The following is a 10,757-nucleotide window of genomic DNA, read 5'->3' as shown; positions in this document are numbered from 1 at the left end:
TGTCTTCTTCATTGTAAGCCACTGAATTAATTTTAGATCTGTTTACTTCGACCTCTCTCCCACCACTGTCCTAAGGTTATTATAGTTAACGGAAATAAATAAAATAACTAAAACTGAAATTGAGAAAACATTTTCGTTTACTGAACTAAAAAAACACGTTAATTAATGGGGAAACACAATAACTAACTGGAACTATGTCATGGGTTTAAAAAAATAACTAATACATACATAAATTATAGATATAACACTCTTTGTTTTCATTTCGCCCTTGCATTTTTTTCAACCGCTACAGCTATTTAATTGATTGTTAAAATGCAGTAGAGTGATTTTCAGAACAGTCATTAAACACAGCATGAGGGCAGACATGCTGACGCCCCAGTATCACCTGACTGTGGATCTGATCACTGAGGAGACCAGCTGCAGGGTTTCATCAGGTGGGGAGAGATGAGAAGTTGCTGAGAAAAAGGTCTTTGCTGTACACTGAAAAAAGGCAGGTAAATGTACATGGCTTTGCAGACACCGCATTTCATTCACTCCAAACATTTTTTTGACTGAATAATAGGTGGCACAAGATGACGCAATATGTAGTTTATGTTTGTACTTGTTTTTATTTTCAGAGATTGTGTTCAAAAAGGCAGAAGATATAGGTCATTCAGTTTTTAATTATTTTAATAAACTTTAATAAACTTTAATAAAATCTATGATGGTGTCAAATTTGATTAAAATGATTCCACTTTGTGTGCTGAGTAATAGTGATCTGCAAAACCCAGCTTCTATTTTGACATTCCACTGCAGCTGATTGCAAACTTATTTGCAAAGTAGCTAAATATTTAGCTTGGATCTAAATATTTAGTTGTGTGCTAACTATTGCTAACAATTTATATATTTAGTTTGGAACTAAGTATTTAGTGTAGAAACTAAATATTTAGCTGAGACTTAAACATTTAGTTACTATATATTTATCATCTTAACTAAATGTTTAATTGGAAAGCAAAATATTTAGTTTTTTAACTTAACATTTAACTTGTGGATTAAATATTTCATTTGGAACTCTGACATTTATAAATGTAGGAATGATGAAAATTTGACAGATAAATGAATACCAACATTTTTTTCTCTGGCAGGCCACATGAAATAAATTATTGTTTACTGTGTAACTTTAGAAATGGCACTTCATTAAAAACATACTGTTGGTAGCCTGATATTGCTTTTATTTAGTTTCATAGGGAAGCTTTTACTTAGCTGTTCAGTAGAGAGCTATACAACAGGCCTTATTTTAATCTGTGATCTCATCTTTGTGAAACTTTCAGCGGGCGAGAAGGTGCTTGGCTATATTGAGGAGAATGATTTGATGGTTTCCGATTACTTAACAAATAACATTCCCTATCCAAGTCAACAGAAAGGTTTTCAATGACAGCTCGCATGACAAAAGGTCAGCAGCAGGCTCAGTACTGCTAATTAAGTCCAATTGGTGAATGTCAGATCCACAAAGGGCAACATTAATCCCTTGTCCTGACTAAATATGAATCTCTAATGGGTGTGCATTCCTTTGTGTGCATACATGTATGATTGGTTGGGTAGAATAAATCTCAGAATTCTGGAGAAATATAAAACTCTGACACTTAAAGATGTCTGTTATGTCTAAGAGAAGAAAATAAACTAATACTTTGTAGAACTTCAGTGTAAATGAATTGTATTTGTTCTTTTGTTGAGTGGATCTGGTGTTAACCTCTGTCTTATTTTTCTACTTCCAATAAGTAACTAACTATACTCTCAGATTAATACAGTGGACTCCTGGTTTTCTTTGGGATTAGCTGCCCACAAATATAAAGGCCCCTCTAAACACTAATACAAGTGCCTATTGCAATAGTTAAAACATCTAAGATTCCTTAATATGCATCAATTTGCAGAGTGGAAACCACATACAAGAGAAAATAACATATGCAGTCTTCCTAATCTCCACTCTTTGGGTTACAGCCAATCAGCACCAAGGGAAATTAAAGCTGCTCAGTGCCACTATGGCCTCTTGGTGACTGCAGGAGGTCTGGTCCCACTGCCCCATCTCCATTCCTCTTGCACAGTTCCCAAACCTGCCCACTAGGCTGCACATTTGGCAAATCTTCCAAATATTCTTCAGTCCAGATCAATGTCCAGCAGCTTTTCTTAAATGTTTGCCCCAGATCTGACCTTCCAGAAAGGAGTTATTGTCACTATCTGTTTTGTGGTAAAGGATTAGTGAGGACTTCTTGTAGAGTTTGATACATGTCATGGGTGGTTATGAACAGTTAGTGAATATAGTTTCAATCTCATGTCACAGACAGGGTGAAGCAGTACAAGTGACCCATTGATCTCCAGTGTTTTCTAAGTGGGCTTTAGTGATGTTGTTAATGTGTCACACCAATGTTTGAAGCTCTGCTCCCTGATGATCTGGATCAGATCGGGTAATATATCGGGGATATGCAACTGTAGGAGTAATCTAGGGGGTGTATCAATATAACCCTCTTTAGATGTTAACAAACGTCATACATATCCAGTTTGGTGCAAATTGGATGCTTGTGTGATTTAGAGCCAACCATATGCAAACGGAATGGGATTGAAATTTGCCAATTCTACCACGCCCACATAGTCCAGCCACCAGCCAGTGTTGAGAGGATTCATCATTGTGTTAATTTATGTTAGTTGGCACAGGTTTAAACCTATATGAGTCAAAGAGTAAATGTAAGGTATCCAGCAGAAAAAACAGGTGACTCCCTGTTGGAAAGGGGCGGGGCTAAAGTGATGTCACCAATTGACCATGTGAATGTGATTAGTAGTGATGGGTAGATGAGGCGTCATGTATCGTTTCGACACAGCAAAACTGTGTCAATTTTGTGTCGATACTGTGTCACTCAATACTGACACCTGCTGGACATTAAAAATTCCTACAGGCAACATAGTGATTTGATGACCTAGTCCATACAATAAGATTTAAGTATTTGTATTTTATTGAATAGTATATATTGTATTATGTCATATCTTCAGATAAATTTAAAATATATTTGATGTACAGTCAATAAAGAATGTGAATATGTACCATAAAGTGAAAATTGAAGTGAATAAGTTTGGAATGAGGATGCATGGACTGTTTTTTTTCCACAAATTTATATTTAAAAAAATGTTTTTACAACATTTTGAAATTTAGTCTGTTACGCTTTTTTGACAAAACTTCTCCTGCTGTAGGAAAAAATGAAGTAAACAAATACATTTACAGCGAACCTTCAATGAATGGCCTATTTTAAAACTGTTTACATATATAAGGCATATATATATAGACGCTTCAGTTTGGGTTACCAATTTGTGCCCTACTCTATTATTACACGTCCACATTTGTAAAGAAATGGTCCCCGAGTACTTTATATAATAGGCTGCCCCAGTCATTGTTTCACTCACAGTGTTGGTGTTGTGATATTGTGCCCAACTGCTTTCTGGGTAACACAGACCAACCGACACGCTGCCGCCGCAGTCTCTGTCTCTGTCTCTCTTCCCCCGCACCCCCTAGCTTTAAATGTATTATCAAACTTTATTAACAAACCAGCGTTCTGACAACTATCCCAGCATGCACCGCACACTTCTTCTACGGGGGAAAATGAAGTCGGCGGCTGCTTACCGTAGTTGCTAGACCTGTTGTGGCTCAATATTGGTCCATATATAAGGCGCACCGGATTATAAGGCGCACTGTCGACTTTTGAAGAAATGTAAGTTTTTTAGGTGCGCCTTATAGTGCAGAAAATACGGTACCTTTATTTTTTTACAGTTATTACACAGCATAAATAAATACTCTACGTTGAAACCAATAACAAAACCTGTTTTCAGGTCAGCGGATATGCGTGTGCATCAATCGGGCCTTAATGTGATCCAGAGTCGTGTCAATAAAGCGCCTCCTTCAACTTGCACCACGAGATTTATAGCTTTATCTATGGCAGAGCGACGGATCTCGCCAAGCGAGCTTCCGGTCGGGTTTTGCGCTGCCTCTGGCCACAGTTTTTTTCCAGCTGGCATTCAAAGTTTCCATCTCCTGAATGGCCAATCTGTATTAAATACCGTAACTTTATTGGCACTCAGGGAGAGAAGAAGCGCAGAGACTGTTTTTACCAATCATATGGTCAATCAGAACGCAGAACACTGTGGAAAAAAAACTGCACAAAAAAATCTGCGGAGCAGCAATACCGTGAAAGGTGAACCGCGTTATAGCGAGGGTTCACTGTATATGAAATAATTTCTAAAATGCAACTGAGTAATTTGTAGAATGACTGTATATCTGAGTTTATCTAGGTGTATCTGGGACTTCATTCTCATGCCTGGCCTCATAATGCCTCAGCATTGAAAAGGTGGATTTATTTAAATAAGACAGTTTAGTCAAAGATATGCGACACTTAACCTGCAGAACATAATATGAAAGTAAACTAAGAGTCAATTTCAGCTGAATTTGGATTCAGATAGATCAAGTAGAAACTGACAAGAACCGGATGAAACAACAAAAATTAAAACAAATTTATTTTCCAATATAAGATTAAAATGGTCCCACACTGTGGAAACGTTTCCTTTGAAGCTGCTCCATAGTTGACGCTGTTCCGTAAAAGATCAAGAATTTGTTTGGCAAATGCATTTGACAGATTGACAGATTCGCTTCCTTATAAACATAGTTTGACACTTAAATGTCATTTAGAAACAATTCCTGTATTGGTCACGTGACTTGCTGAAACCAATACGGGCACTGACACGGGTTTTGGTCTATGGGCTTGACACATGCATCGGTGTTGCCGGACCCATCACTACTGACCAGTGCTGGTCTGTAATGAGACATAGAAAGTCTGATGCAGCTGTGACCTTGTAAGTGGAAGTTATTGCACCATAATGTTACATGGTTACATGGCCAACGGTCAGATTTTGAAGATTGGCCACACTTGCATGCTTAAAAACAGACAAGGGTGAAAAACAAGTTTTCAAGTGTTTCAATGAGTGAAGATATGACGGTCAATCATAATGACTGGCAGCCCTCGGTGTAATCACGGATTTGTAGCGACCACTTTTTATGAGGTAAGAAGACCAGTGTTCATAAACTTTATAAGTAAGTAGGATTAGAAAGATGTCAAATACTGCCATATGGAGAAGGTCCATGTCTTACCATTACTAGCCATGGAGAAAATGACGAGCCAACTTGTAGCATTGCATGTATAGAAAAAAATAGGACAAGGAACTGGTGGCCTTGTTCCTTGGGACAATGAACTGTTTGTTCAAGAAACAACAAAAGTAGTTCCAAAGAAAGGTGGCTCGTCTACTTTCAGCTCTCTCTCAAGCCTTGTTTATAGCTGGTGGACAGCACACGCCAAGCCATCTGTTTATTCAGCTTGCGCAAGCTCATCGGGAACTTTAAAAAGCGCCAACTCCACAGTTGACAAAAGATGAATGAAAACATGCGTTTCTATCTGTCACTGACACTTATACACACTGAGTCAAGCGTCTGTGAACACGTGATTTTGAGGTGTTGGTTTTAGTCTCATCATTTAACACTTTTTTTTCCAACATTATCTTTATTGGTTTTTCAACAATGTTTCCAATAATATACAGGACATAAGTGTGCTCTCACATCAAAGGAAAAGTCCAGGGTAGTTAAATTATTGTCAAACATTCAACTTGTCTTTCTTTGCAAACCAGGTAGTTATGAGATATTTTAGAGCAGCACTTATTACATACAGAGTGTATGAGAAAAGAAAAACAATGCCTCCAATCCCAAACCCCCCTGAGAAGAAACAACAATAACGGTTTCTCTATTTTCCAAGAATTAGCTCAAATTATTTTAGTATTGTACGTGGTTCAGAAAATACAAACTCAAATGTATAATTCAAAGTAAAGTAGTCAAGAATACAAATAAAGAAGATTATCTTAGGAAACTGCAGGGGACCAACCGCAACTATAACTCAACCCCGACACCTCTCATATCCATGTTTTCTATATATTCCATAAAAGGACTCCAAATATTTTGAAATACCGATTGTTTCCCTTTTAAAATGAAAGTAATCTTTTCCATTGGTAACGTTGTGGACATTTCATTAATCCACTTAATGAATTTTGGTTTACTGGTACTCTTCCAGTGTCTGTGTGTATGAATGGTTGTTTGTCCTGACTGTCTCTGTGTTGCCCTGCGACAGACTGGCGATCTGTCCAGGGTGACCCCGTCTCTTGTCCGAACGTTAGCTGGAGATGGGCACCAGCAACCCTTCTGACCCCAATAAGGTACAAGGGTGTAAAGAAAATGGATGGATGGATGGATGGATGGATGGATGGATGGATGGATGGATGGATGGATGGATGGATGGATGGATGGATGGATGGATGGATGGATGGATGGATGGATGGATGGATGGATGGATGGATGGATGGATGGATGGATGGATGGAACTCTTCCATGAGAGTGCTATGACTCTTTTTGCAAGTAGTAAACATAAATCCATGGCAGTAATAATCTTTCTGGACATATGATGTCTGTCAGGATATAAACCTAGAATGAACAATTTGGGGTCAAAAACTAGTTTTATAGCTAGTATAGTCTCTAGTTTGTTTAATCTACCTTCAGAATTGTTAAACTTTCTTGCATTTCCAGGTACAATGGAAGAATGTTCCCTTCTCTTCTCCACATCTAATAAAAAGGTCTGGGATGGCACCATTGTACTTATTAAGCTTAAAATATTTAAAACCAAGTGTGAGATTTATGAAACCTATATCTGATTTGTGAAACCTTAATAAAGAGCAGTTGGAGTGTTATCCAAAAGTATAAAAATGGTCAAATCAACTTGTATTGAAGTTTCACAAATCACAAATTTGGTTTTAAATATTATTAGTTGAGCTATTAGTTTAGTTGAGAATTAGCTAATTATAGCTACAACTATTATATAGCTATATAATAGCTAATTATTAGCTATTAGTTGAGAATAATCTGAAGAGTTTTTCATTTTGTTATTGTGTTAAATAGCAGGGTTTACAGTTAATGGAGTTACTGTTATTTGTCATGTAAACAAATAATTATCTAGTTTGTATTGCCGCTTGATCCTTCAGCATCAGCAGCAAGTTTTAACTCTGTTCCTGTAGTTGAGTGTGGCTCAGGAAACTGTGGTGACCTGAACTCAACACAGTAAAGTCACAGTGCGCTAGCTAAGGCTGCTAACTAGCAGGTGCTAGCTCAGGGTGCTGAGAGGCCAGTAGGTCTGGTCCTTGTCATTATGCGGCTACTGAATTGTACGGTGGCCCTGAGGTGCAAAGCACTGCAACTTTAACAAAGCACAATTACAAATACAAAAACACTTCAACATTACGGAAAACACAACGACATTACCGAAAACACAACGACATTACCGAAAACACAACACATTAAGGAAAACACAACGACATTAAGGAAAACACAACACATTAAGGAAAACACAACGACATTAAGGAAAACACAACACATTAAGGAAAACACAACGACATTAAGGAAAACACAACACATTAAGGAAAACACAACGACATTACCGAAAACACAACACATTAAGAAAACGGAAAAGGTAGGTCCCAGTGGGAGACATATGAATTCGCTGATTGGACTACAGCTCGTTTTACTTTTGAACCGGAAGTTATTCTGGCGTGCTCAGTTTGAGTGAGAAGCAAAGCGGGAATACGGTCGTCATTTATTGCCCAAACTGGGAAAAAGCTGATTGAGCCGTCACCAAACTTTTGCAGCAGTTGTGGCAAGAGGCTTCAAGAAATGTATATGGAAGATACTCCACAATGTTCAAGTAAGTTAAGCATAAAGAAGTATTTATCTGTCATATGGATGTAGTAACTTGCTTATGCTAGCGGGACTCCAGACCGCGTCCACTGTCACTTAGTTGTTCATTGTAAATGCAATTAAAAGTAAAAAAAAAATCTAGATGTAGTTCAGCAGCATTGTATTATATTATTAGTAAGGTCCGTTACAGCCTTATGCACTTTTTCTAGGGTAATTTGTGTCCTTCTGGTTCTTTTGCACTGCGATCAAGCTTGCCGCCTTTTCGAAGCGAAGCCGCACTCAGTTTAGACATGTGCTAACTTTACTTCAGTTTGTTATACATATTATTGTCTGTTTGCATGGCTGTGATGTGCGACATTTTTTCTTTAATTTACTAATAGCACAACAGACTGTCCCATCCTGCTCTGCACCAGTCCTCAGCACCTTCCTTGAATACAGAAAAAAAAACATGAGGAGCGACAAAAGTATTCTCTTGGAAGAAAGGGGTTAAAGCAAAAGGAAAAAGTGAAAGTTCGGGTAGGTCTGTTATGGCTCAGTCCAAAAACAAGCAGCTTTTAATTAATAGACTTGCTTAAACAAAGTACAACGGTAAACAGTGAGCTATTTATGGTTATAAATATTTTCAAACAATTGTAAAGCTTGATGCTCAAAAATCAATATCGATGACATACTTTCAGTTGTTCATACCTGCCACCGACTTTATGACACTGTAATTTACTATGAAAAAGTAATTGGGTATAAAAAAATTTGATCAAATTAGAGATATGAAATTACTTGATCAGATATCAAATTTAACCAGCTTTTTTCTTTGTTTTTGTGTTTTATCTTTAGTTGGTAATAGATCTTTGCGTGCCCTTCTGAAAAATTGTATGAAATACTGGAATATATTGTGCAATACTTGTTAAATTCTGTATCAATGATGATAAACTTGTATAATCCATTCAGAATTTTAGGTACAATAGCCATTGTCTTCTTTGTACTCATAAAGAAAAATAATTATTTCGAATCATTGTTTACCATTACAATATGCATGGCATATGAATATTTTTTCAATGTGATTTATAAAAATTGAATGTTGCATGACACAATATCAATTTGTTGCTGTGAAAACTTTTTTCTAGTTTAAATTTGATATTGTGTTACTTTTATTTTTGAATTTTGGAGCACTGTGCAAGATTCTTTACTTTGTATATGTAGTTTCTTTTTCCCCTGTACATATTGAACTACAATGTTCATGTTTACACAGGACTTAGAATAAATCATATCTATGCCACGAATAAAGTATATTGCTTATGTTTCTGTCCTAACAGATTCAAAGATGGACTGGGAAGTCTAGGATTTTTTGCTGCACTGCAGAAGCATTCCAGGGTCCTTTCCCCAATCCTGTGTTTCTCTGCGAAGGCCCTGACTGCTTCAGACTTGGAGACAATGTTTAAACCAGTTCTGAGCCCAGTAGGAAGCAATAGGCGGCAAAAGGAGGGCAAAACAATCGTTTTCTGGGCAGATTATTTGCTTGACTGCGAAGGTTAGTAAGGACGGATTGTGTTTTATTCTAAAATTGGGCTTTTTGTTTGTTTAATTGGGAGGACATCAGAAATAAAATCCATTGTGCAATGGATCATCTATTGACTACATTGTTTATCATCTTTCAGAGAAAACAACTGCCGTGTCTCTGGAGGAAGTCCTCATGTTCTCTACAGGTCTCGCAACGATTCCACCAGCAGGCATGGTGCCATCCCCACATCTAGAATTTCTGAGTGATTCACCTTTTCCTCTCACAAACACCTGCGCAAACACACTCAAACTGCCGCTTTTGGATTCTTACACTGCTTTTAGGGCCAACATGGACTTTGGGATACAGAACGCACCGGGATTTGGATGCTACTGAAACAAAGATTTCTTCCAGTCTTGTTGAATATAAAACATTAATTAAAAATACATAATTTGATATGTTTTCACATAATTTAAAACATAGCAATGTTTTGCTACCTAGACAGACATAAATGTTAAATGTGTTACAAAAACCTAGTTTGTTTTGAAAAACCTTTTTCCTGTTCTTTTTTTTTTCTCGCAGCTGTAAGAAAACCAATAGGCTACTCATAACTTTGTTAGAATTGTATTAGAATTGTATTAACTATGAAGATAAAATGTGCACATTTTATCTTCATAGTTCACACTGAATGCACAATTTGGTGTATAAAAAAGTTTAATGCACTTGTTGCTGTTCTGAGTAACAATGAGGTTTCATTTTAGCAAAATGAACAGGAGACAAAATATTAAACAGCGAGGCTGTTTGTGTCTACAGCCTCGCTATGTCCTTAAGCAAGAAATACAGTTCCATAGCTGACTCCCAGTCTTCTGACTGCTGTTGTCCATGTTGTTGCATGGCTTGCTGTAGGTATTCCTCAATGTCTTTATCACCACACAACTCTGTCACCTGACTTGCTTCTGGGAAAACATCCAGATCGCTGTCCTCAACAGGAAATCCACAATCTCTTGAACCATATCTGCAAAGTCAGAATATAATAAGTCATAGAATTGTGACAGATATTTTCTATATTTTCTACAAGTAATTCAAATTGTCTTTTTTTTTTTTTGGCGGCTATATGACCCAGTATAAGTGAGCACTATAAGTGACAGGTTATACAGTGTATCACAAGAGTAAACTCACATTTCTGCAGATCTTTATATCTTTTTGTGGGACAACACTGAAAATGACACTTTGACACAATAAAAATAGTCTGCAGCTTATATAACAGTGAAAAAAGACGAGCAGTCCTCAACTTGGACATTATGGGATGTAGCCTCAGGGTTTTACTCACATTTATAAAAATAAATGTTTGAAACAAATTCAATATGGCATGTAAACTGTCAAAACGACAGCGATGTGACTCAACTCCATAGGTACTTCCTCTGGAGTTGTCATGACAACAATAAACTCCAAGATTCTTGACAC

General features: G+C 37.1%; 1 long non-coding RNA gene across 1 annotated transcript; it reads left to right on the top strand.

The window, feature by feature from the left end:
* Positions 1-7,014: 7,014 nt before the first annotated feature.
* LOC145549444 (uncharacterized) lies at positions 7,015-10,099 on the top strand. The gene is made up of 3 exons (XR_014085428.1): positions 7,015-8,317; positions 9,112-9,326; positions 9,454-10,099. It is a non-coding gene; the product is annotated as an uncharacterized LOC145549444 (long non-coding RNA).
* The last annotated feature ends 658 nt before the right edge of the window (positions 10,100-10,757 follow it).

Source organism: Poecilia reticulata, chromosome 20, assembly GCF_904066995.2.
Source record: "Poecilia reticulata chromosome 20, P_reticulata-male-v2, whole genome shotgun sequence".
NCBI classification, from domain to species: domain Eukaryota; kingdom Metazoa; phylum Chordata; class Actinopteri; order Cyprinodontiformes; family Poeciliidae; genus Poecilia; species Poecilia reticulata.
Note: the sequence above shows the minus strand (reverse complement) of the source record. Positions and strands in the feature narration are given on the sequence as shown.